Here is a 22,887-nt window from a genome sequence, read left to right on the forward strand (position 1 = left end):
CCCTTGTGTTTGGGCTTGTCACACTGCTATGACAGGGTGCACAAGTGTGGGTGGGCAGAGGGAACAGAGGCCTTCAGCACCTGCGTGACAGTGTTGGGCACCACAACTGTCACTCTGCCGGAGCTGGCCCACCCCCACTACCCACGCTGCCGTTAGAAACAGCAGCTACTCGCCCACTGCTTTTGTTTCCACACAATGTGTCCATTGTCACTTGGCAGGTCTTTGCCGAGAGAGATGGGCAAGGCATACCTGCTGTGTGGGGCAGAAGACCAGGCAGCGCCCACCGCCTCTCCACCAGGGCTGGAGGGCCCATCAGTCTGCGCCCCCAGCAGGCTCAGCCCTCTGTGCCCTGGGCTTAGACAGACACAAAGGAGGAAGTTCCCTGACTTCATCTCACCCTTCCTGAGACTAAACCACACAGGCAAATAAATAACAAGTTAAATGGAACCAAAGATGATTCAAGAAATGGGGTTTGTTGGTAAAGGAAACTTTTAAATGACTCAAAAAATCAGCCTCTATTTTTGTTTTATGTCAAGACCTTCCTTGCATCCGGCCAACCCTTACGCTTGTAAGCAAGAAAATGAACAACAGTGTCCAATAATCTCTGAGGCTGGGAAAGTATAGAACAGAATAAAGATGGATGAAGAGAAGCAACATGTACTGAGCGTGCTCCAACCAACAATGGCAATCGTAGCACAGAGACTACTGCGATGAGATTGCCGGTGATCACTAATGTTTACTGAGTGCTTCTTATAACGAACGAGGCGCTTTGTAAGGTCTCCTTGATGCTCACAAGACCCTAGGAGGTGAAACACGTGCAGGGTAAGTGAAGAACTTCCTCAAGGTCAGGGCGAGTGGGTTGCAGGGCAGGATTATAACTCAGGGTGTCTGCCTCCGCCGCTCTGCTTCTCACTGCAGCCTCAGGATGACCCAGAGAGCCAGGAGTTAAGAGGATGAAGAAATGGAGATCAAGTGAGGTTAAGCGGCGGTTGCCAAGATTCAAAACCAGACCTCGCTCTTACACTTTTCCTGGCAGCCTCCCGGTTCTTCACTTTATAGCAGCTGCGTAAGGCTCTGCTTCCCCGTGGTCAGCTTCTCTTTGGATCTCTAATTTTGTTTGCGTGTGCTTCTTCCAGATGTTTGACAATAAGCAGACTTCAGCTTTGGAAGGAAGCAAGATACAAGTAAGTAAGTGCCGGCCGTAACTGGAACTCCTGCTTAAGCGGTCCTGCATCCATCCACGCTATGGACCTCCCCGTTTGGGAGGGGGGGGGGGAGGGCGAGGGGGCTCACGCTCTTATTTGCAAGGCAAAATATGGAGAGGGGACTTACAATTCTGTGCCTGCAAAATTCAGCGTGCAGAGCTGGCAGGCCCATTCGGACCACCCCATGCAAGCTCCTTATTTTACAGTTGAAGAAACAGGATCCCAAAGTTAACTACGTTAAGGTCACACAACCCATTAATGGTAGAGCTGGGAATCGTCAGACCCCAGTTTGGGCCAGAAGGAGCAAGCACAGTGGGAAAAAACAGGGCAGACACCTACCTATGTGTGTCTCCGGGATCTGGGGTCGGGGTGAGGTCCGTGAAAACCATCCCTCCAGGCATTACCTCAAGCTAGTTTTGTGCCTGCTGTGTCCAGCTGAACACCCTGCCCCGTACAGGCACTTAGGGGGCTTTCAATGAAGAGTTGCTACTGAGCAGGTGTCACAGAAGCTCATGAATGTAGGGATCGACTATGAGAGGCAGTCGTGAAGGCAGCCCTAGAACTCCCATCCTAAAAGTTTTAGAGTTCACAGCAGATTTTCAACAGCCAACAGCAGCCAATAACTACTGAGCACTTCCTGTGTGCCTTACAACCCAGCATATATAATTTTCCCTAAAGGGAGGGGGAGTATATAGCAAACAGATTTGTAAATTGTGAGTTTAACTGCAATGGGCCCTTTTTTTTCTATCTCCTTGGTACTTAGAAGGACTTCTCAGAGCCTTTAATACTCAGATTGCCATCCTCAGAGGGGGTAAAGGTGAACATTGTCTCCTGAACAGTTCTGACCATGGCACTTTCTTTTTTTCTAAATTCCACTTACGGCTCTTCTGAGGACCGCTTTCAGGGGATCCTAGTCTGGGCGAAGAGAGAAGGTTCACAGGCAGGTTGGAATTCAGGGGCTTCATAAGGATCTCAGCCTCAACCCAGACACACGAGTACTTGGGTTTCTGGTAACACTAACAACAGCTAATGTCAGCCGCAATCTGCTATGTGCTGGAGCCTCTAGGTGCCTCTTACTCAGGTTGGGGTGAACCTGTAGCCAGCTGGGACTTTTTCTGCTAGAGTCTTTGGGTGGTGACAACAGCTTGAAGAGCCAGAGAATTCTGGGGCCACCAGAAGTAGCTAAGGGCCACACAAAAAAATATTAAGGTAGAGCAGAGCTCACTGCAAAGACACCCTCCCCCCAAAACACACACTCTTCCCCTTTTCTTTTTTTTTTTTTTTTTTTTTCATTTTTTCTGAAGCTGGAAACAGGGAGAGATAGTCAGATAGACTCCCGCATGCGCCCGACCGGGATCCACCCGGCACGCCCACCAGGGGCGAAGCTCTGCCCACCAGGGGGCGATGCTCTGCCCATCCTGGGCGTCGCCATGTTGCGACCAGAGCCACTCTAGCGCCTGAGGCAGAGGCCACAGAGCCATCCCAAGCGCCCGGGCCATCTTTGCTCCAGTGGAGCCTTGGCTGCGGGAGGAGAAGAGAGAGACAGAGAGGAAAGTGCGGCGGAGGGGTGGAGAAGCAAATGGGCGCTTCTCCTGTGTGCCCTGGCCGGGAATCGAACCCGGGTCCTCCGCACGCTAGGCCGACGCTCTACCACTGAGCCAACCGGCCAGGGCCCTCTTCCCCTTTTCACTTCCTTTCTCTCTGAGTAGGTTGACTCTGTTGCTAGGAAGTTATAGCTGAAGGCCTAATTGCAGCCTCTGACAAAGGACACTGCATGAGTCTGGAACTGCAAGAGTTAAATGCTATAAGCTATGTGTCTTTAAGCTAACAATGGCACGGGTCACACCTTATAAACCTGCAGTTCTCTGGCTGTGCTAATGGCCCTCCTCTTGCCGGTTTGAGACACAGGGAAGTCAGCCCACCTTCCGACTCCCACCCTCCCCTCAGTAAAAGGACGATGTAGTTATATGCCTCTTGCTTCCAGGTCCCCGAAACATGGAATCATAGTCCTTCTCATGTAAGGTTTGAATTGAGATATCAAACACAAACAAAGGGGACAACAACCATCTCATCCATTGAGAAGCAGCTTGGAAAAAGCAAGGGTGGAGGAGTTGCTGATCAATACAGCCTTGAATTGGAGCTTCTCATGAACTCGTTATGTTTTATCTCTTACCGAGCCAGAAAGTCTTGAGGGTAAGGAGTGTCTTACTCATTGCCATATTCCCACTGCGCCCGCACGCATGGTGTCTTGTACACAGCAGGCACTCAATAAATATTTGTTTAATGATGGAGCTGAGATCCAAACAAAGGCGATTCGTGCAGAAAGCTCTGTTCCACCCTTGGTTGATACAGCAGTAGGAAGGAGAATGAAATGAAGGCAAAGCACGTCGCCAATAAAACGACTCCTACTCATTGGAGTTACCCGGGTATGTTGGTATGTACCAAATGAGATTTCACAAGATCAGACTTGGTTGCCTTGCGTATTCAGCTGCACTAACAAGGCAAATACCCAGGTGCTCACATCTGTTCACCGCAGGACTTATTCTTAGATCAGATCTTGCTTTCCCCAGTCCAGTTCAGCAATAGACACTGAGACCCTTTTGCAGAAGGTCTGTTCTGGTCTAGTCCAGTTTGGGTTCAAGTACAAAAGTCATCCATTCCTCAGAGTTGATTATCACCATTGAATGGCATCTGAAAATAGATTTGCTACCATAAAAGCTTGGTGGAGAGCAACTATTGCGAGCTGGCCGGTCTCCCTTTGCCTCTCCAAACCTATTAGCTGCCCTTCTCCACCATCCTCTGTGCTCTGGGATGCTGACCACTATGGACCACACCACTGAGATCTCTGGCTTCCCGTGGGAATTGATCAATGGAAGGCACTTCTAGAGGTGACTGGAGAGAGAGAAGAAGGTGAGATTGTGACATTTATTCCCCCAGGGCCCTTTCTGCTGGGTCATTGTGGAGCAGTGGTGGTGTTCCTCTACCAGAAGCCACAGTTACAGTCTGTTGACCTTTCGTAGCTACCCCTCTCTCTGTAATGATCATAGCAGCCCCACCCCTTGCTCCTTCAGCACAGGGATATAATGCTTCTTTCCACTGCTATTCCCTAACTGCTTCTCCATGGTTGTTGGTTTTCCTTTTACCTTGCTTATATTTCTAAAAATAGCTCTTCAGACTCTCCCCAAGCTATCCCATCTGAGTATGCCATCTGTGTTGTATTAAGACCCTGACTATATACAATGGAGCCACAGACTAATAGCCTCTATTTTTCACTCTATCATACTTACATGGTCCATATGATTGAGATTTTTTTTTTTTTTTAGTTCCTCCATTTTCCTACTGGGAATAGAACTTTATTTTACACGCTAACCCTATCTCCTTCCTTCACCAAACTTTAGCCATCTTGTCTCCCCAGCTTAGAATTATATATGATGTCCCAACGGCTGATTATTTGAACCCATGATTTTGTACATGGCTGGCCTGATCCTTTAATCCAATTCTTTTGCTTCTGAGGCTCTCCTTTCCCCACAGGTGGGACTTCTTTGAAACTGACATCTTTACACTCTGGTTCTTACCATCCATAAACATAATAAATCTCTCTCTTAGATTTCCTTTTCTGTTTAGGACTTTCAGGAAAGTATTATAGTTTTTCCCTAAGGTTTTACATATCATATTCCTAAGCTATTTGCAGTTTTTATTTGCCATTTAAAATAATATATATATTTAGATTATTATAATTTCTAATTGTTTATGATATGAATGAACATTTTATAGTTTTGTACATTGATTTTATATACCAAAACATTACTGATCTCTCTCATTAATAGTAATATTATAGATTATCTCTATGTGAACAATCATGTTGTTTAAAAATAGTGACGTTTTATTTCTTTTTTTTCTTATCATAATACAGGTAACTTTTATTTCTTTACATTGTTTTACTGCGTTGGTTGAAGTGTCCAATAGAGTGTTAGACATAGTGGTGAGAACAGACATCCATATCTTTCTCAGAAACTTAAAGAAATGACTTCTGTATTAGTTACATGACATATGAGGCTTGCCATCATTTTTCAGAAGGTACTCTTTATCAGGTTAAGAAATTATTTTCCTGACTAAGCATGGACCAAGAGGTGTTTCTTTTTTTGTTTTTGTTTTTTTTAATCTTAGCTTGAAAGTAGATGTGAATCACTTTGTCACATTTCGTTTCTATACTTATTTTTATTGAAAATATTCTTTTTCTCTTTTTTAACATGCTAATGTGGTGAATTAGATTTAGAGACACTCTGACACTAAACCTCCTTCTATATAGGGGGAGCGTCATCTCACTTGGTTATTTTGTCACATGAAGGTATGCGCATCACAGTCACAGATGAGCCAAAGCTTTAAGTGGCAGTGAATCTGGTAAAGAACTAGAATTAATCTCCACCATTTGTTTTAGCCAAAGAATAGGTGCTTGGTGCATCTTTGTTGAATGAATGAATGAATGAATGAACAAATGAGTCACAATTGACAGAAATACTTAAACGGGTTGGAAGATTGGGTCAGATCTAATACAACTAGATAAGATAATAGATATGTAAATTACTGTAGCTAAGTCTATATAAGTCAGCTGGGAAAGGACAAGACTAAGGAAAACATGGCTAAGAAACTGTGGGTGTAACCGCTAAGGGGTTCAAGTTGATGGTGGTAGACTCACTGTGAATCAAGCACATACATGAAGAGGAAGCTGAGGACCAAATGCAACCTCGGGCTTCATTTACAGTGTCTCCAGCCATGTGGCCATTTACCCTTTTATTCTAGTGTCCCATGCTGGCCAGGAGACTCTAGAATCTAGAGCACACCATTCACATTTCCAGGTAGCTTTTGCTGACTCTCAGCATCCATTCGCGGTGAATTACCAGTAAGCATCTGGAAACCGTGAAAGGACTGTTGGTGTTTTGCAGGGAGTTCATAAGACTGAGGATCCTTTGGTAGTTCTACTAAATAATTAACACCACCAAGCAGAAGAGGATTAGATGCTGTTAGAGCATTCTAAAGGTTAAATAAGAATACTTAGCAGGGAGATCGGATTTGTTTACTATCATGAAAACCTCACAGATAAGTGAAGTGCTCGGTGGTGAACTGAGCCCCCTATGAAGTGCTGGCTTCCTCTGGGTTAGATGTGCCCCATTCAAAGCTGGATTGCCATTTAGCCAGGATATTACTGAGAATGGCTGTTCAGACCCCTTCAAATTCCAAAGTGATGTCAACTCACAACCAGAGAGTTTCTATCATGTAGCCACACAGCCCATGTGATACAAACAGACAAAAAATAAAAGAGCTAATCAGCATGGACTCTGTGTAATGTCTCAACAATGGCTTGTAGGATGTTTAAAAGATTCAATAGCAAAAAAATGCTGCATGTAACTGAAAGACATCATCTGTCTACTAGGTAGTCACATTAAAAGTTTTAATCCAAAGCATTTTCTGGGACAAAGCTTAAAAATGTTCAGCCGAGGGACAAATTGAGCTCGCATAAATTGTCCCTGGCCTTCATAGGTGTGTGTGTGTGTGTGCGCGCGCGCGCGCGCGCACACACAGAGAAAACTTAAGGTGTATACACCAGTCATAAAACCATTAACTATAGCCACAAGGTCCCAATCTCATCAGAAATACAAGCTTTGCATGTCTTCAGCAACTAATCAATGTGCTGATATAAATCCACTTTTGACAGCTACGAACAGCTCTATTAAAAAGCTTACTATTAGATACTCATTTTGCATATCAAATAAGCCCAGGCGTATTCTGCCGCCAGAAAAGCTTTGGCCTTGCAGGAAGCAAATGGAAAGTGAGTAAGGAAAGGACTTCACTGTGCCCTTCCGCCCTTCCATCCGGGAGTGTTTTCTGGGACATCTTCCGGAACAGCTTCCGGGCAAACCCCCTAATCGCCTGCAGGGTTCTTCCCTAGAGACACAACTGTACCTCAGGAGGACTTCAATTTCTGAACTTTTGAAGAGATGACATGATTTTTAGATGATAATTGTTATTGCATAATGATTTTATTTTTTAAATACAGGAAATCTGGGGAAGGAAAACTTCTTAGAATTCTACAGATCTAACAAGTTTCTCTTCCTTTCATATTCTTAAGGAGTCATAAGTTAACATAGTTTTAACTGTAACATGTGAGTCTACATTTATATTAGTTTTTATTAAAATTATAACTTATTATTGTTTCCATTTTCTGTTGTCTACAAAATAATTTTTCTAATTTTGAAATAATTAATTACTATGTACTAAGTCAGGTACTGGCAAACTTTTTCTTAAAGAGCCACTTAGTTTTTGACTTTGAAGGCAATCTGGTCTTTTTAACAAATACTCAACTCCACTGTCGTAACATAAAAGTAGCTGCACACAGGATGTGAACAAACGGGTGTGGTTGTGTTTCAATAAAGCTTTATTTACAAAAACATAGCAGAGCATCGGAAGCATAAGTACTGAATAATGGCATAGGCCAGCCAAGTGGCAGGTCAAGAGCTGTAGTTTCAACGTCAAAAGCATGACCCATAAATACTACACATGGCTGTAAAAAAAGGGGGGGGGGATATTACCTTTTGCAACAGCATGGACGGACCTGGAGATTATTACACTAACTAAAATAAGCCAGTCAGAGAAAGACAAATACCATATGGTTTCACTTCTATGTGGAATCTAATGAACAAATTAAACTGACGAACAAAATAGAAACTGAAGTATGGACACGTGGAACAGACTGACAGCTGTCAGAGGGGAGGGAGTTTGGGGATTGAATGATAGAAGGTAAAAGGATTAAGAAAAAAATATATATATATATGTATGTATGTATGTATAACATATAGACACAGCCAGAGGGAAAAGGGGTGGGTGGAGGTGGGCAAAGGGCGTAAGATGGGGATGAAAGAGACCTTACGTGGGGCGATGGGCACACGATGCAGTGTGTAGGTGAAGTTTTGTTGAGTTGCACACCTGAACCTGTACCCCCACAAATTCAACTTAAATAATAAATAAATATTTAAAAAATAATAAAGTATTTGAACCAAGGGAAAAAAAAATGCATAATCCATAAAAGGGCAAAAACATCATAAATTAGATCCTATCAAAATTAAAGACTTTGGCTCTGTGAAATATCCTGTTAAGAAGATGAAAAGACAAGTTACAGATCGAGAGAACGTATTTGTAAACCACATATTTGACAAAGGATTAACATCTCGAGTATATAAAGTACTCCCAACAGAATAAAAAACAACAATCAATTAAGAAGCAGGCAGGAGGCGTGAACAGATATGTCACTGAAGAGGATATACAGGTGGCAAAGAAGCACGTTAAAAGATGTTCAGCTTCATTAACTATTATGAAAATGGAAACTAAAACCACAATGCAATATTTCCACACACCTTTCAGAAAGGGTAAAAAAAAAAAAAATCTTTTAAGAGTGACAAGACCAGATGCAGACAAAGATGCAGGGAAACTAGACCACGCATGCTGGGCTGGTGGGAAGGTGAAATGGTACAGGCTCCCTGTCGAAAAAAGTGTGGCAGTTTCTTATAAAACTAAACATGAAATTACATATCCCAGTGATTGCGGTCTTTAGCATTTATTCTAGTGAAATAAAAATTCATATCCACACCAAAACCGGTGCAAGACTAATTTTTGTAGCTTTTTTCATAACAGCAAAAACCTCGAAACAAATCAGATGACCTTTGATGGGTCAAAGGTCAAACAAGTGTGGAGCATCTATGTCATGGAATACTACTCAGCAACGAAAAGGAATGAATGATCGAAACGTATGAATTTCGAGAGAATCATGCAGAGTAAAAAAAAAATAATCTTGATGGTTACACTCACATGGCATTCTTAAAATGACAAAAAAAATCAGAAAAGGAGGATAGATTGGTGGTTGCTAGGGACTGAGGATGGAAGACAGATGAGTTGGGAGTGAGAAGGAAGTAGATGTAATTATATAAAAGAGCAACAAGAGCATCATGATTGAACTGAACCAGGGGGTGGCTACACCAACCTGAGCATGTGATAAAACTATATACAACTAACTACACACACGTGATCAAATTGCATGGCACTAATACACCAGCAGACACATACACACACACACACACACACACACACACACAGGAGCACACGTAAAACTGAGGGAATCTGACAGTTTCACAAAACAGCCCTTTCCCTCCATAAACAGGAAGTACCTGACTTTCCACTTTTTTCTTTTTCCAAAAGGCTAGTAGACTTGAATTTGGGTTGGTGAACACACAATGCAATAGACAGTTGATGTATTATAGACTTGTGCACCTGAAACCTGTGTGATTTTATTAACCAATCTCACCCCAGTAAGGAAATCTGAATAAGATCAGTGGGTTATATCAACGCCGATATCCTGGTTGTGAGATTGCACTATGGTTTCACCATATGTCATCATTGAGGAAACTGAGCCAAGAATACATGGATCTCTCTGTCGTAGTGCTTATAACTTCATATGAACCTACAGTGAGCTCAAGCTAAAAAGTTCCATTAGAGAGGAAGAATGCCCAAAGAAATAAATCTTTATTTGCAAGGACAAGAAAGTACAGACACGTGTGGCCCCGGCACACAGCGATGAAAGGACCCTTAGCCACGGACGAGCCAGCAGGACAAGTCCCTGTCGTGGAGAAAGTATCTTTCAACCATTAAGCCTGGTCGTTTTAATTCCTCTCTTAAATCATGTGCCTTTGCAGTCTTCTGCTCTGGGGTAGAAATTTATCACTCCAGGACAGACATTCAACTTGAAAATTAAGTTTGTGAAAGAGAGAGGATGTTCTATATTCTTTTAATGTAACAAGAATCAAATCCGGATGAATCCAATATAGAGTTTCTCTCTCTACGGAGAAGTTGAGAAGATTTCTGTCCTGAATCACTTCCTTGTACCCTCCCAGGTTCACTCTCTAACTTCTCCACCCTGCTGAGTTAGGCTAGGGGACTAACTTATATGACATCCATCAACTAATTTCCTTGGCCCTGGCTTCTGGTTGGGTTTAGCCAATTGGAGGACAGCAGGGGAGCAGAAGATAGGAAGAAAAAGAAGTTGTTGGGTATCTGTAAGCCTAGCCCCTTCACTGCCAAGGCACCCCGAATGGGCTGCGTGCCCGTATCACCAGTCACAGCTCCTTCCAGACCTCCCTCTACCTGCAGTTATCCCAGCCATTCCCGGTGACGGCTCCCACCCTTTGCCCCTGTAGACCTGGAGGTGATATCAGCTCCCCATTGTTGCTAACCCCAGGATACTTCTCTGCCCCTTGCCCTTTCCTGGAATCCATACCTTTGGAACTGATCTCTTTGTTAACCTGCCTTCAAACTCTCTTATCCTGTTAGAAGGTGTCATCTCTTTTCTGAAGGGACGACCTTAAAAGATAAAATTTCTCTTCCTACTAACTCAGCAAAACCACAAGGCTTATTGTCTGTCCTAAGGTAACAGGATAATTGCTTCGGGGAAATATTTTTAAAATCCACTTGGTTCCAGTTTGCGAAGAGAAAGAAATCAGAAACAGGGTTCCCACCCCCATCTCCCTGCCACCGATTCTGGGGTGGGAATAAGGGTCAAAGAGATGGTCACATCTGATGGCACCACTGTAGACAAGCAGACGCTTGATAACTGACACCTGTTAGACAATGTGTTATGCTAGTCTCGCATTTAGATTTGCATTCTTATCCATTATCTCATCTAACCTTCACACTGAAGATCGAAAAACAACTTCTATTTTGCATATGACAGAACACAACTGGGAAGCAAGGAAGCGCACCTAAAATTTATAATAAACAAATGGTAGAGCCAGGACTTGAACCCTGGTCTTTCTAGCTACCAAGCCTGCACACCCTGTAAGAAGATTAGCTTCACAAAGATTGCTATAGTATCGGTCTGCTCCAGCTGCCGTAACAGAATGCCACAGACTAGGTGGCACAGACAACAGAAAGTTTTTTCTCACAATTCTGAAGGCAGGAAAGTTCAGGACCAAGGTGCCATAAGTCCAGGATCAAGGAGAAGCTTCATCTCTTGGCTTGCAAGGGGCCAACCCTCTCTCTGTGTGTTCGTAAGACCTCTCTCCGTGCACAGAAGACAGCAAGCTCTCTCCAGCTTCTCCTTATAAAGATGCTAATCTCATTAGATTAAGGCTCCACCCTTATGAGCTCATTTAACTTTAATTACTGTACCTCTGAAAAGACTGCAATGCCAAGTGCAACCACACATGGGCTTCGAGTTTCAACATGAATTTGTGGGGGGATGCAAACACTCAGTTTTCAGCAATGTCCTAGGTTTTTTCTTTAAATAAAAAGAAAAGAAAGAAAGAACTTATTACATTTTTAGGAGCTCAGAAAGCATGTCTATCATAAATGTTCTTAAAGTCTTGAGTTCCCTTTAATATGTTGTTAAGATATCCAGTACTTTCCTCTTGGGAATCTCCACTGTCCCCTCCCCAATTTTCCCTACCCCAGGGGCTCAGAAGTCAGAGCAGCCCACAGCAGGGTAGGGATCCCTTTGGCATGGGACAAGTCTATGGTGCCCATTGTTTCTCATGCCACTCGGCGATGCTGTTGGAAGATGGGTGAGCTTTCACATTTCTGGTATGCTAACAGTCCACTCCATGGAGATGTGTGACAGGTCCAGAGACATGGCCATCATCACCCTCCATTACCAGTCTGAAGGGAAGAAAATTCTCAGCTTTCTGCTGACATTCTGCTCGAGTCACCAAGACTCAACCACAGAACGTGTCTGAACTTCGTGTTGCTCCTGGAAAGGAAGAAGGAAGTGGTTGGAGAAAGGGTGGGATTAAAAGCAAATCGAGACGGGGGTGCAGCAGGGGGGCATTTGAACAGCTGTGTTTTAGAAAGCCAACCTCCGAAGCATGGCTTTTACCTACCATAGACCTGCTCCAAAATCCAAAAGTTAGAATGACCCAGTTACAGATTTATTAAGAAAAGATATAAAAGAGCACCTTGTTCTACAAAACAGACACGTAATTTTATGGGTTGGATCCAACTTACAAGTCTTCTTCTGTTTGGTAACTGAGGTATGTCTTGATTAATCAATCAAATTCTCTCTCTCTCTAGAATTACAAGGACTCAATAACAGATGAACCCCTCCCTGTCCGAAACACCCACCCCTCCTCCAACACTCTATTATAAAGTCACACACATACAAAGTCCAGTTGAGAATCCACCAGTCAGATGAAGATCAAGGGGCTTAGGTAACATTTCTGAGTAACCCTGTCCCTAGTTATGCGCTATGTTCTGGGGGCTACAAAAAAAAAAAAAAAAGCCTTGTCTGTGTCCGTTACAAGCTCCCAGGTGAGTGAGGGTGACAACCAGGGACACACAAATCCTACTACTACGGTGAAATGGATGAATCTTAGCGACCTGGGGGCCCAGCAGGCAGGAGTTTCTAACGACCTACTAGCAGTTTAGAAAGGCTTCTCCAAGGCATCTGTTTAAGATAAGTCCTCCAGGATGGCTAGGCATACCTCTCCCATGAGAACCTTGCCTTTGAATCGCTTGAGGAATTGACCGAAAAGAGAAGCATGTCCACATGTGCGTGCGAGTAAGTCTACATTTAAATAGACAAATAAATACAACGAAGCATGAGTAATCAAACCTCACCACGCTAAACACGTAGGAAAGTTTAGGCGTCTCATAAAGGTAAAAAGTCCCTGTTCTTCGCTAATTATCCAACTCTTCGTGGCGCTGGGGCCCGATGAAAATTTCTCCCAGGAGTCTCCGTAAAGAAGACAACGTATGCGATCATAAACGCGTTTTACAGCATCATTAAAACGGATATAACTCTAAGCCTCACAGATCTGTTTTGTATCAGAACCCCGAGAGGCCATGTGTGGGAAACAGACTTCCAGGACCCAGCAGCTTGTCCGGGTGCCCAGCTTTCCATTGGCCTCGTTTATCTCAAGGAAATGTTTTAGAAAATTTTGGAGGAAAAGGTGAATTGCAGACCCTCCAAGCAAACAATACTTTTTTTTTAAACGTGGCTTCTCTCCGGAGGCGGGGAAGGAAACCGAGGCCCACGATCACTACTAGCTCATAGTCCTTGGTCTTATGTTGTACTTTGATGTGGCCCTGAGCACCATAGACAGCCAGACAGGAGAGAGTTAATATTAGTTCATGAAAACCAAGAAAGTGAGGGGGGGATAAAAACTCCATTGTCTGGGGAGAACAGCCATGAATCTCTTCTGGACCAGATGAAAGACGATGGGTGAAATGTGATGGGGAAGAGTAGTGAGGGGGGGGGATGAAATACTACAGAGACTATCCAGGCATCTCTTCTTACAATAGAATACCCTCTAGCACTTTTATTCAACCAATGGCGAGGAGCTCATCAACTCCAAACACTCCGTAAGTCCATTCATTCAATACCCATTGCCTGAGCACCGCTGTCTCCATCATAAAATAAGCCAGTTACTAAGATAATGGAGGGCCATAAGGCCTGATTTTTGCCCTCAAAAAATGCAAGCGACTTATAATAAACACCTCTAAGACTTGCCTCTTCCGTGGTTCCATTGTTAAGCATGGGACAGAGCAGGGAAACATTCAGACCTGGGTGGGTGGACTTCCTAAGGTCTTCCACAGCGATCACAAGACATCCCCAGATTTTTAGATACGCTCAGGGGTAAGCAATGGGTCCTTGCACACTCTGAGTAATAAAATCTTACTGCAAGGAAGACAGATGAAGGATTATGAGGTCAAGAGAAAACATCTCCACCTGCCTCTTCAGTCCCAACCCTTACACCGATAAAGCCTCTCTCTAATTAATCATCTGTGCTGGTAAATGTCCACTGATCCTATTAAACAATGAGGCTGGGTGGAAGTGATGGGCCAGCATCGCCACTAAGACCTCCCAACCCTCATTAATAAATTTAATAGTGGCTCCGAGATATCTCAGGAGAGCAGTAGGTTATAGGCTGTGCCTTTCCTTGACGTATAATTTCATGTTCTTGCTCTGTACAGAAGTAATGTATTTATTCCAAGTTAATTTTTTCCTCCCCCTGAAGTCAGTTAGTTGTGCTCCTTGGGTGCTATCCTAAATTGACAAATTCCGGGCTGCTGGGGCTTGTCATCTGAAGGAAGAAAAATTAGAGAAGACAGTAATCAATCCGTATTGTGCAAAGATTAACATTCCTGCTCCTCACGTTAGCCAGTCCTACATGAAAATTGGATTGAAATGTTTGGGCAGTGTTCCTAATCATGCATGCTGTGATTATGAATCCTATGTTTATTTATTACTCTTTGAATCACCAAACACCAGGCAACTGGAAGAGACAGAGGTCAACAAAGCTGAAATGAACTATTACCCCGGGTAGGTGGTCGGCAGCTTGATTAAATGAAGCAAGTCCAGGTGGCCGCACATCCAGAAAAACATGCATAAGCTTCCTCCACCAGAGGGCCTGAGCTGATAGTCTCATCTTGGTCCTAGGCAGCTGTTTATGGACAAACCAAGTTGGGGATGTCAAGGGCATGGATGAGTTAAGTAAGCCGGAACCCTACTGGCCCTTTCGCTTTCTTTCTTATTTGTTAAGTATGTAGAGAGACAGACAGATACACTGATTTGTTGGTCCACTTATTTATGCATTCATTGATTAATTCTTCTATGTGCCCTGACCAGGGATCGAACCTGCAACCGCAGCATATCTAACCAACTGAGCTACCCAGCCAGGGCTTGGCCCTTTCTCAAATGTCAGGCCACAGATTTATTTCAAGGACTTTGGGGAAAAGAGCTCCTGCAAGTGGACATGCACAGATTAAAAGATCACCACACAGTTAGATGGGAACTGGGAAGCGGAGCGCAGCTTAGTGGCCTCCCTGGGTCACTTGAATGAGTCCTGCATCCTTCCAGCTGCCTTGCGTGTCTCTGTGTGTGTGCATGCATCTTCACTTTTCAGTGCAGTGGGTCACATCCGTGTGACGTGGCAAGGACTCTATGTGTATGTCCCTGTATATATGAACATATATATGGTTTGTGTTAATTATTTATGAACTAGTTATGCCTAATTTTAGTGTTGGCCTTTTACATTAACTCAAGTCAATAGTTTGTGTCTCAACATACATTTTCCCAAAGACATAATGCTCATTCTTGAAGAATGCTATAACATACCTGAGGGCCATAGTGTTGAATCACATTGTGGGTGGGCCTGATTATTCATTATACTGTTAGAATAGGATTCAACTAATACAGCATCAAGCTATTAATAGCATGCTAAGTAGCTTGGACTTCATCGTATGGGCCAGTGGTTCCCAGACTTTTATTTCAAGTACCAAAAATAAAATGTTTTGAAAGGATCAGGAGTTTAGCATTTAGGGACCAACTTTTTATTTTGCCTAGTAAGGACTTTTAACAACACAAAAGACATCAGCGGCAGAAACAACAAAACAAGCTGCTCTCATTATTTCATAAAAGAGAGAACATTTTTAGATCCAAAATGGAGGAGGATATAAATTTTAGTTAAAAAAAAATTTTTTTTACAGAGAAGAAAGAAAGAGAAAGGATGGGAAGTACAGCTCTACCGATTTAATAGATGTCCCTTTAAGAAAGCCTGGCCACACGAATGGCTTGCTCACTGTTTTTGCTGTGAATCTGTGAAACTCTTCCTGGCCAAAGTGCACGATTGCTTAGACGTGGCTTCAGGAAGTAATGGCTGCAGGGAACCCGAAGCAGTCCCATAGTCTGCGCGGTGTTTCAGTGTAAGGGACGGACATAAAAGAGTCATTTAGGATGCTCTTGGGTCCTTTGGGTCAAGATTTGAACAGGACACAGAAAGGATGGCTTGGTTCTGCTCCACAATCTGGAGGTCTCAGACTCCGAGGCTGGGAGCGGGGACCAGCTGAAGGCTCGCGCATTCCCAGGTCAGGAGGTGGTTGATGCCGAATGTCAGCGGGGTGACCTCAGCTCCGTGCCCTGGTCCCTCCACCTGGGCTAGTTTGAGCTCCCTCACAGGGCCGAGGCTGGGTTCCCAGGGGACGGAGCTGCATCCTCTTTATGACCTTGCTTTGGAAGTTATAGGATAGCATTTGCACCATTATCTGTTGGTTGGAAAATTCACAAACCTCTGTCTAGATTCAGGGAGGAGAGAACACAGGTCCCATCTCTTAGTCACTAAGACTTAGTGGAAGAGTGTGTATAGGGGTTGGTAGGTGCAGCCATCTTTGGAAAATGCAGTCTGCTGCAGAATCCACACTGAAAATCATTACCGCTCAATCTCTCTCTAGTTCTCTTTCTTATATGTATATATATATTGGTCTTCTGCACTAGGACTGCACCTTACAGTGCTGGCTTTTCTGGGTCTCCAGCTTGCATATAACAGATCAGGGGCTTCTCAGCCTTCATAATAGTATGAGTTAATTCCTTATTATGATAGATAAATAGGTGATGGATGAATAGATATATACATACATACATACATACATACATACACTTCCCTTACTGGTTCTGTTTCTCTAGGAACCCTGACTAATGCAGATTCATATGTGCATGTATGCATACACACACAATCATACACATATGTACATGTATATGTGCACATATATCTCACAACCACCTCCACACACACCACAACACTATAATTTTGCATTCAATGTCACTGGGTCCTTTGATCCTCTGAGGGTCACTGTAAACCCCAAGATAAGAACCCCTCCCTGCCGAAGGTCTTCCTTGGACGCCTAACACCGCTGGGGTTTGCATACATTTGCTCCAGTTGCACTCCGGTGAAATAAGCACAGGACTTAGAGTCACAACCACCAAAGTCAAACCCCTGTTACCCAGTGAGTGACTCACACATGTCATGCCCCCTCCCTAGGTTTTCGTACGCCCATCAGTTAGATCGACATCACCATATTTGTTTCACAGAAGAGCAGTCCCTGCTTACTTACTTATTTTATCCTTGGGCCTCTCTTCTCTATCCCCTTTCCCTGCTCAGCACGTATTTTGCAGCTGGTCCCAGCCTCGTCCTCCTCTGCCCACTCCTTTTCTCCCCACCACAGACCTCGCTGGCCACAGACCCTGCGCAGGAATCCATCTCTGGCCTGACTTCAAGGGAAGACGAGGCAGGATTTGAAGTCGGGCCACCACCTCAAGCCCCACACACGACATAGGTGGGCGGGGGGTGGTTGTTAAAAGGTTTGCTAAGCTTTTCCTTTTGTAGCTCAGAGAATTTATTAAAAGGAGCAGAGACACAGATCTTGACTTCATTGCAAACGTGATATGGTGCGACCAAATCAATGTAGTCCTGGGTCAAGCAACACCCCTCGCAAACTGTGTAGGTTACTTAACCTCTCTCAGTCTGTTTTCTCAGAATAAAGATGATAATGGCACTGATCACAGAGGGTTATTAGGAGGAAAATTTGAGATAATGCATTAAAAGCCCTACACACAGTCTAGCACATGGTTCTCAAGCTTTAGTGTTCATCAGAGTCACATGCAGTGTTGTTCAAACACAGATTCCTGGGTCTGATTCCCAGAGTTTCTGATTTGTTAGGTTTAAGATGGGCTCTGAGATTTTGCATTTCTAACAAGTTCCCAGGTGACGCTAACACCGCTGACCTGTGACCACACTTTGAGAACCACTGGTAGGGTGGTCTTCTCTATTGTGATGACGGTGATGATGGCGATGATGAAGACGATGATGGTGACAGTGATGATTACATAAATAATAAAGTAAAGCATAAATTTGTTCTGCATAAGTTAGTAAAACGTGCAGTAAGCCTCATGTCCTGCCTTGGCAACAATGTCTTCTTAAAATGGGTGGTCATTCATTCATTCATTCACTCTATAAATATTTGCTGAGTATTACTATGTGTGTGTGTATATAATATATATATATATATATATATATATATATATATATATATGCCTGGAACTATTCATTTCACTCTCAAAATAGCACTATGAGGTTTACTACTGTCATCACCTCATTATACAAATGGAGAAACTGATGGTCAAGATGATAGGGTCAAAAAGTGGCAGGACAGAGAGTTGAGCCCAAGAAGTCTGCTCCCTTGGGGGAGCACTTCAGATGACTCTCTGGCTGCCAACCAAATACACAAGCCATCGAGCCACTAGTAGACACCACCTTAGACCCTCTCTGGTCCCCGCCTTTATGATCTTACGCATGCTCTGTGGATCTCCCTCTGCCACTGCATCCACCTGTTCAGAGTCACACAGTGTGAAGAATGAGGACCTGGTTCCAGAGCCGAGGTCTCGAGGACAATGGGAGGGAGAAGGGACAGTGACAATCCTTCAGTCTATGGGTATTTTCTGTCCTGCAGGGAGCTGGACATCATTGTCCTGGTGGTTCTTCTTAGCAGCGAGCTTCTGCCTCCACTCATCTTCCCTGCAAAGAAGCCTCCTGGGAAAAGGCTCCATTTCCGCATTATTTAATAGCTCCCTGGCAACTCCCACCAAGTCCCAGTAGACTCATTAGTCAAATGAGAGTCATCTAACCCCTTCCGATAGACCTGGAAAAAGCATACCACCAGCCGGATATACATGATTACAGACAGACAGGCTTATGTTTTAACAGAACTATAACCCCTGCCTTTACTGTACAACACTCACCTATAGGAGTCAGTTGATTGCCTAAAACAATAAAACAAGTCCCGTTTTTAATGTATCCACTAATAATAATATTAAATCTGAAAGCAATGGCAGAAATAGAGGTATTCTCAGATCCAGCAGACTTTCTTTTTTTTAATTTGTAGTCACTGAGTGGCCAGGAGAATGTTAGTTCCCTCCTTAGCAAGCGAAGGCTCTCCCTGCACTGCTGTGATCAGTGTTTGCCTATGGCCCCTTTTTGACCTGGATGTACCCAGATACTCAGGAGCGAGTCACCCACATCCCTTAGCAAAACCCTAAAGGGTCTCCTTTTTCTGTGGTTATCCACAGCACCGCACCAGGTGGATCTGGTTATACAAATCTCAGTGCCTTCAGAAAATCTTTGAGACACTAACGAATTAGCCAACTTGTACAACAGAGGATGCTGGAGGACCTCCTGGATTAGGGTGGCTGGTTACATCTTTCATCCGTCGTGTAGCAGCGGAAGGAGAGGCCTTCAGTTCCAACTCGCCCAGGGTCAGACCTAGGCCAGAAGGTGCTGAGCATCTGTGTAACAAATAGGGGTGAAATGTTGTCTTCCATTCAGTAAATAAAGAGATGTTTCCACCCATTTTCTTCCTGGGTGGGAGGTCACTGGGATAAATAAGACAGGTAGGTGGGCACCTGATGAAGAAGGGCCCTGTGACAATGCTCAGTTTCATTCCTGAAGGCAAGGACATGGCGTTGTGGGTTTTCACTGGGGTGAGGTGTGACATGATCCATTTTTTTTTTTTATTTTACAAAGATCACCAGGCTGTCCTGTGGATACCGAAGAAAATAGGGAGAGAAACTGAGTTCAGAAAGGGAGCAGAGATAGATGGTTATTGTAGCTACTTTAGCAAGAGATTCGGGTATCCTGAACGAAGAGCGTTGCTGCCTAGAACAAGTTCTGGGGGGAGGGGAATATTTAAGAAGGGGTCGGACATGGCAGGATTTGGTCAGGAATGTGTATTTGGAGCTGGGGAAAGAAAAGAGAGGTCTCCGGCTTTCTGGACGGAGCAACTGTGAATGGTGATGAGGGTCATCAGTTTGGTGAACACGAGGCGGGAGGAGCAGGTTTCTGAGGGAAACAACTGAGTTCTGCTGTGGACTCGCCGAGAGCGAAGCGCTAAGAGACGTTTGCAGCAGGACACTGAGCCTATTTCAAATTCTCAGCACACAAGCCACCCACTCAGAACCCTAGCTGCTACTGGGATGGCAGGTTCACTGTCTTGTTAACCGAAGGAAGAGAACTGGTTCTAAGTCGAAAGACATATTGGAAAATGTTTCAGGCAATAAAAAAAAAAAAGTGTTTTCTCACATCTATTAAGATGGTTACTATCTAAAAAATAAAATAAAATAAGTGTTGGGAAGGATCTGGAGAAATTAGAGCCTTTGGCCCAGGCTGGGTGGTTCAGTTGGTTAAAGCATTGTCCTGATACACCAAGGTTGTGGGTTCAGTCCCCAGTCAGGGCACATACAAGAATCAACCCATGAGCCTACCGTGAGAGGCGGATCTGTCCCATGACTTTCCCTGGATTCTGGGGTGTGCTGGCAATCTTTGACATTCCTTGACTTGTAGACACATCACCCTGATCTTTTTGTCTTTATCTTCACATGACATTCTGTATGTGCCTGCCTCCAAATTTCCCCTCTTTATAAGGACAACGAGTCATACGGGGTTAGGGGATACCTCATCTTACATCTTGTGTCTTCCATCATATGTCTGCAGTGACCTCATTTCCAAATAAGGTAACATTCTGAGGTACTAGAGCTTAGAACTTTAACAAATAATTTTGAAACAGACATACTTCAACCCATAAGAGGGGCTATGGAAATCACCTGGAGTGACCTTTTCCAAAAGGACAGTATAAAAGTGTTTCAATGCTACTGAGAAGTCATCGAGGAAGAAAAGTGACAAAGCCCTGTTGTCAGGTCACAGCTCGTGCTCAACCTCATTTAGCTCATCCCTATTTCAAAGCTTACAATTCAGTAAGATATCAAGTTGAGAACTTTTTCCACAGGAACGTTTTCGATTTCTCGGCTCTGGTTTGTACCAATATGTATCCCTTAACCAACTCTTCTGATATGATCATCACAGCCACACAGTTGTTGAGCCCCAACTATGTGGCACTTTCTGTTGGAAGGATTCAGGCATAGAGTGATCTGTTTTCAAGGATAGCTTTCCCTTGTTTACCGAAAATCATAGGCCAGTGTACCCAAAAAACCTCATGCTATCCTCTGTTTTGTCACTGTATTATATCTGGTAGAAAGGCCTTGTAGAATGGCGGTTCCACTATTGATCATTATTACATTCTGTCGTCTTACAGAGAAATCCATCAGGAGTAATGGAAAACTGTTTACAGCTTTTATTGACCACTCATTGGCCTTTGTGAACAGGAACCAGCTATGGGTTAAGCTTTATAAACTTCATATAGACTTTCAGTAATTAAAACTTGTAAAATTTGTATTTTAATACCATGGTTCAGATGGACAGGTTTCTGGTAAACCAGAGAGCAGTTGTGAACTGTGTGAAACAAGGTTTGTGTCCTGCTCCCCATCATAAATGGCAGAGAGTGGCTTTGGATAACATGTTCTCTCACTACAATGAATAGAATATAGAAATGCAGTGTCATCCTATGTTTTGAGTAAATGGTTGTCATCACCAATGAGTGTGTTACTAATTCATGGACGCACTCAGTATTTTTGCAAACCCAACTTGTGCCAACACTTTGGTTGGCTCTGGGGGTGCAACGATGACCAAGATAGGCACAGTGCCTCCCTCAATGCACTTCCTGGGTTGGGAAGAAGACAGACAAATAACCAGCCAATAAAAATAGAATATGAACGGAAATGGCGCCGTGAGAAGCGCGTCCGACAGCTCTCCCCTAAATCACAACAAATTTATCAACTAGAAACAGAAAAATTTATCCTCGGAGCATTCCGGAGTTCCACACAAACTGAAAGCAAAAGGACTGTTATCACTTGAATCTGAGAGACGAGGGTGTGGAGGAAGCTACCGCAGCGACGCTCATTCAAGCCGCCAGGGAGTGCGCCCGCGGTGAGTCAGCCCATATACTTGGGAACCACAAGCTGCAGCGAGCGGCCGACCGCGAGCCGCCGCGAGCCCGCGAGCTGCCGCGAACCCCCGCGAACCGCCACCGCGAGCTGCCGCGAGCCCCCGCGAACTGCCACCGCGAGCCTCCGCGCGCGCGCCCGGTCCGGTTGAGCACTGCTGACGTTCCCAGCGGCCCGCACACTGCAAGTGGGGGTCGCTGGCCACCGGTGCCCTGAGTGCCCCATTCGCGCGCGTGCCTTGGGCATTCCACGCGCCCAGGGCGCCCTGCTGGCCCGCACACCCAGGGGGCTCCATTGTCCTGCGCCTGGTGCGGTCCAGCCGCCAGGGGCGGGGCGAGCGGGAGAGGCTTGGGAGATTCTCTCCGTGGGCGGGGCACCTCACCCAGCCATTCAAGCTAACAATCAAGCGTTGGGGGAGGGGTGCGCGCAGGCAGCCTAAAATACCTTCGGAAACACAGCTGCGACCCAATCACTGAAATTAGCTTAACCCATAAAATCTGCGCACCCTCGGTTCTAATTGATAAGATCTCTCTCAGTTCAGCAATCCAAGACAAGAGGCGTGATATTTTTTAGTGCCTCTCGCTAAAGGGGCGGGGGCAACTTCTGATTGATAGAGCCTCCATATTCAGGGATAAACGCTAACAAGAAGGACTTGGCAGATAATAAGGTCTATACTACAATAGTCGTAAGCAGAGACTAGTGCCTCTTCTTCCCTGCAAAAACAGGCTACAAAGTGTGGAAAGCCTGGGTTGAGAGGTCCAACTAAATGATAGGCGCTGAACAGTCACCTTGACAACAATTGACTCCCACCCCCGCCTGATTACACTGGAGGCCCTGACTCTCAGAGCCTTTCCCAAAGCCTTGCACTGAGGGGGGATAGAGTGGGGATTTCCCAGCTCTTTGAGCCTCTTACTCCCCAGGCAGAAGCAGTTGCAGCCTTATAGCTGGATCACCAGGCTGCTAATTCAGAAAGGGGGG

The sequence above is a fragment of the Saccopteryx bilineata genome, chromosome 6 (genome assembly GCF_036850765.1).
Source record: "Saccopteryx bilineata isolate mSacBil1 chromosome 6, mSacBil1_pri_phased_curated, whole genome shotgun sequence".
NCBI classification, from domain to species: domain Eukaryota; kingdom Metazoa; phylum Chordata; class Mammalia; order Chiroptera; family Emballonuridae; genus Saccopteryx; species Saccopteryx bilineata.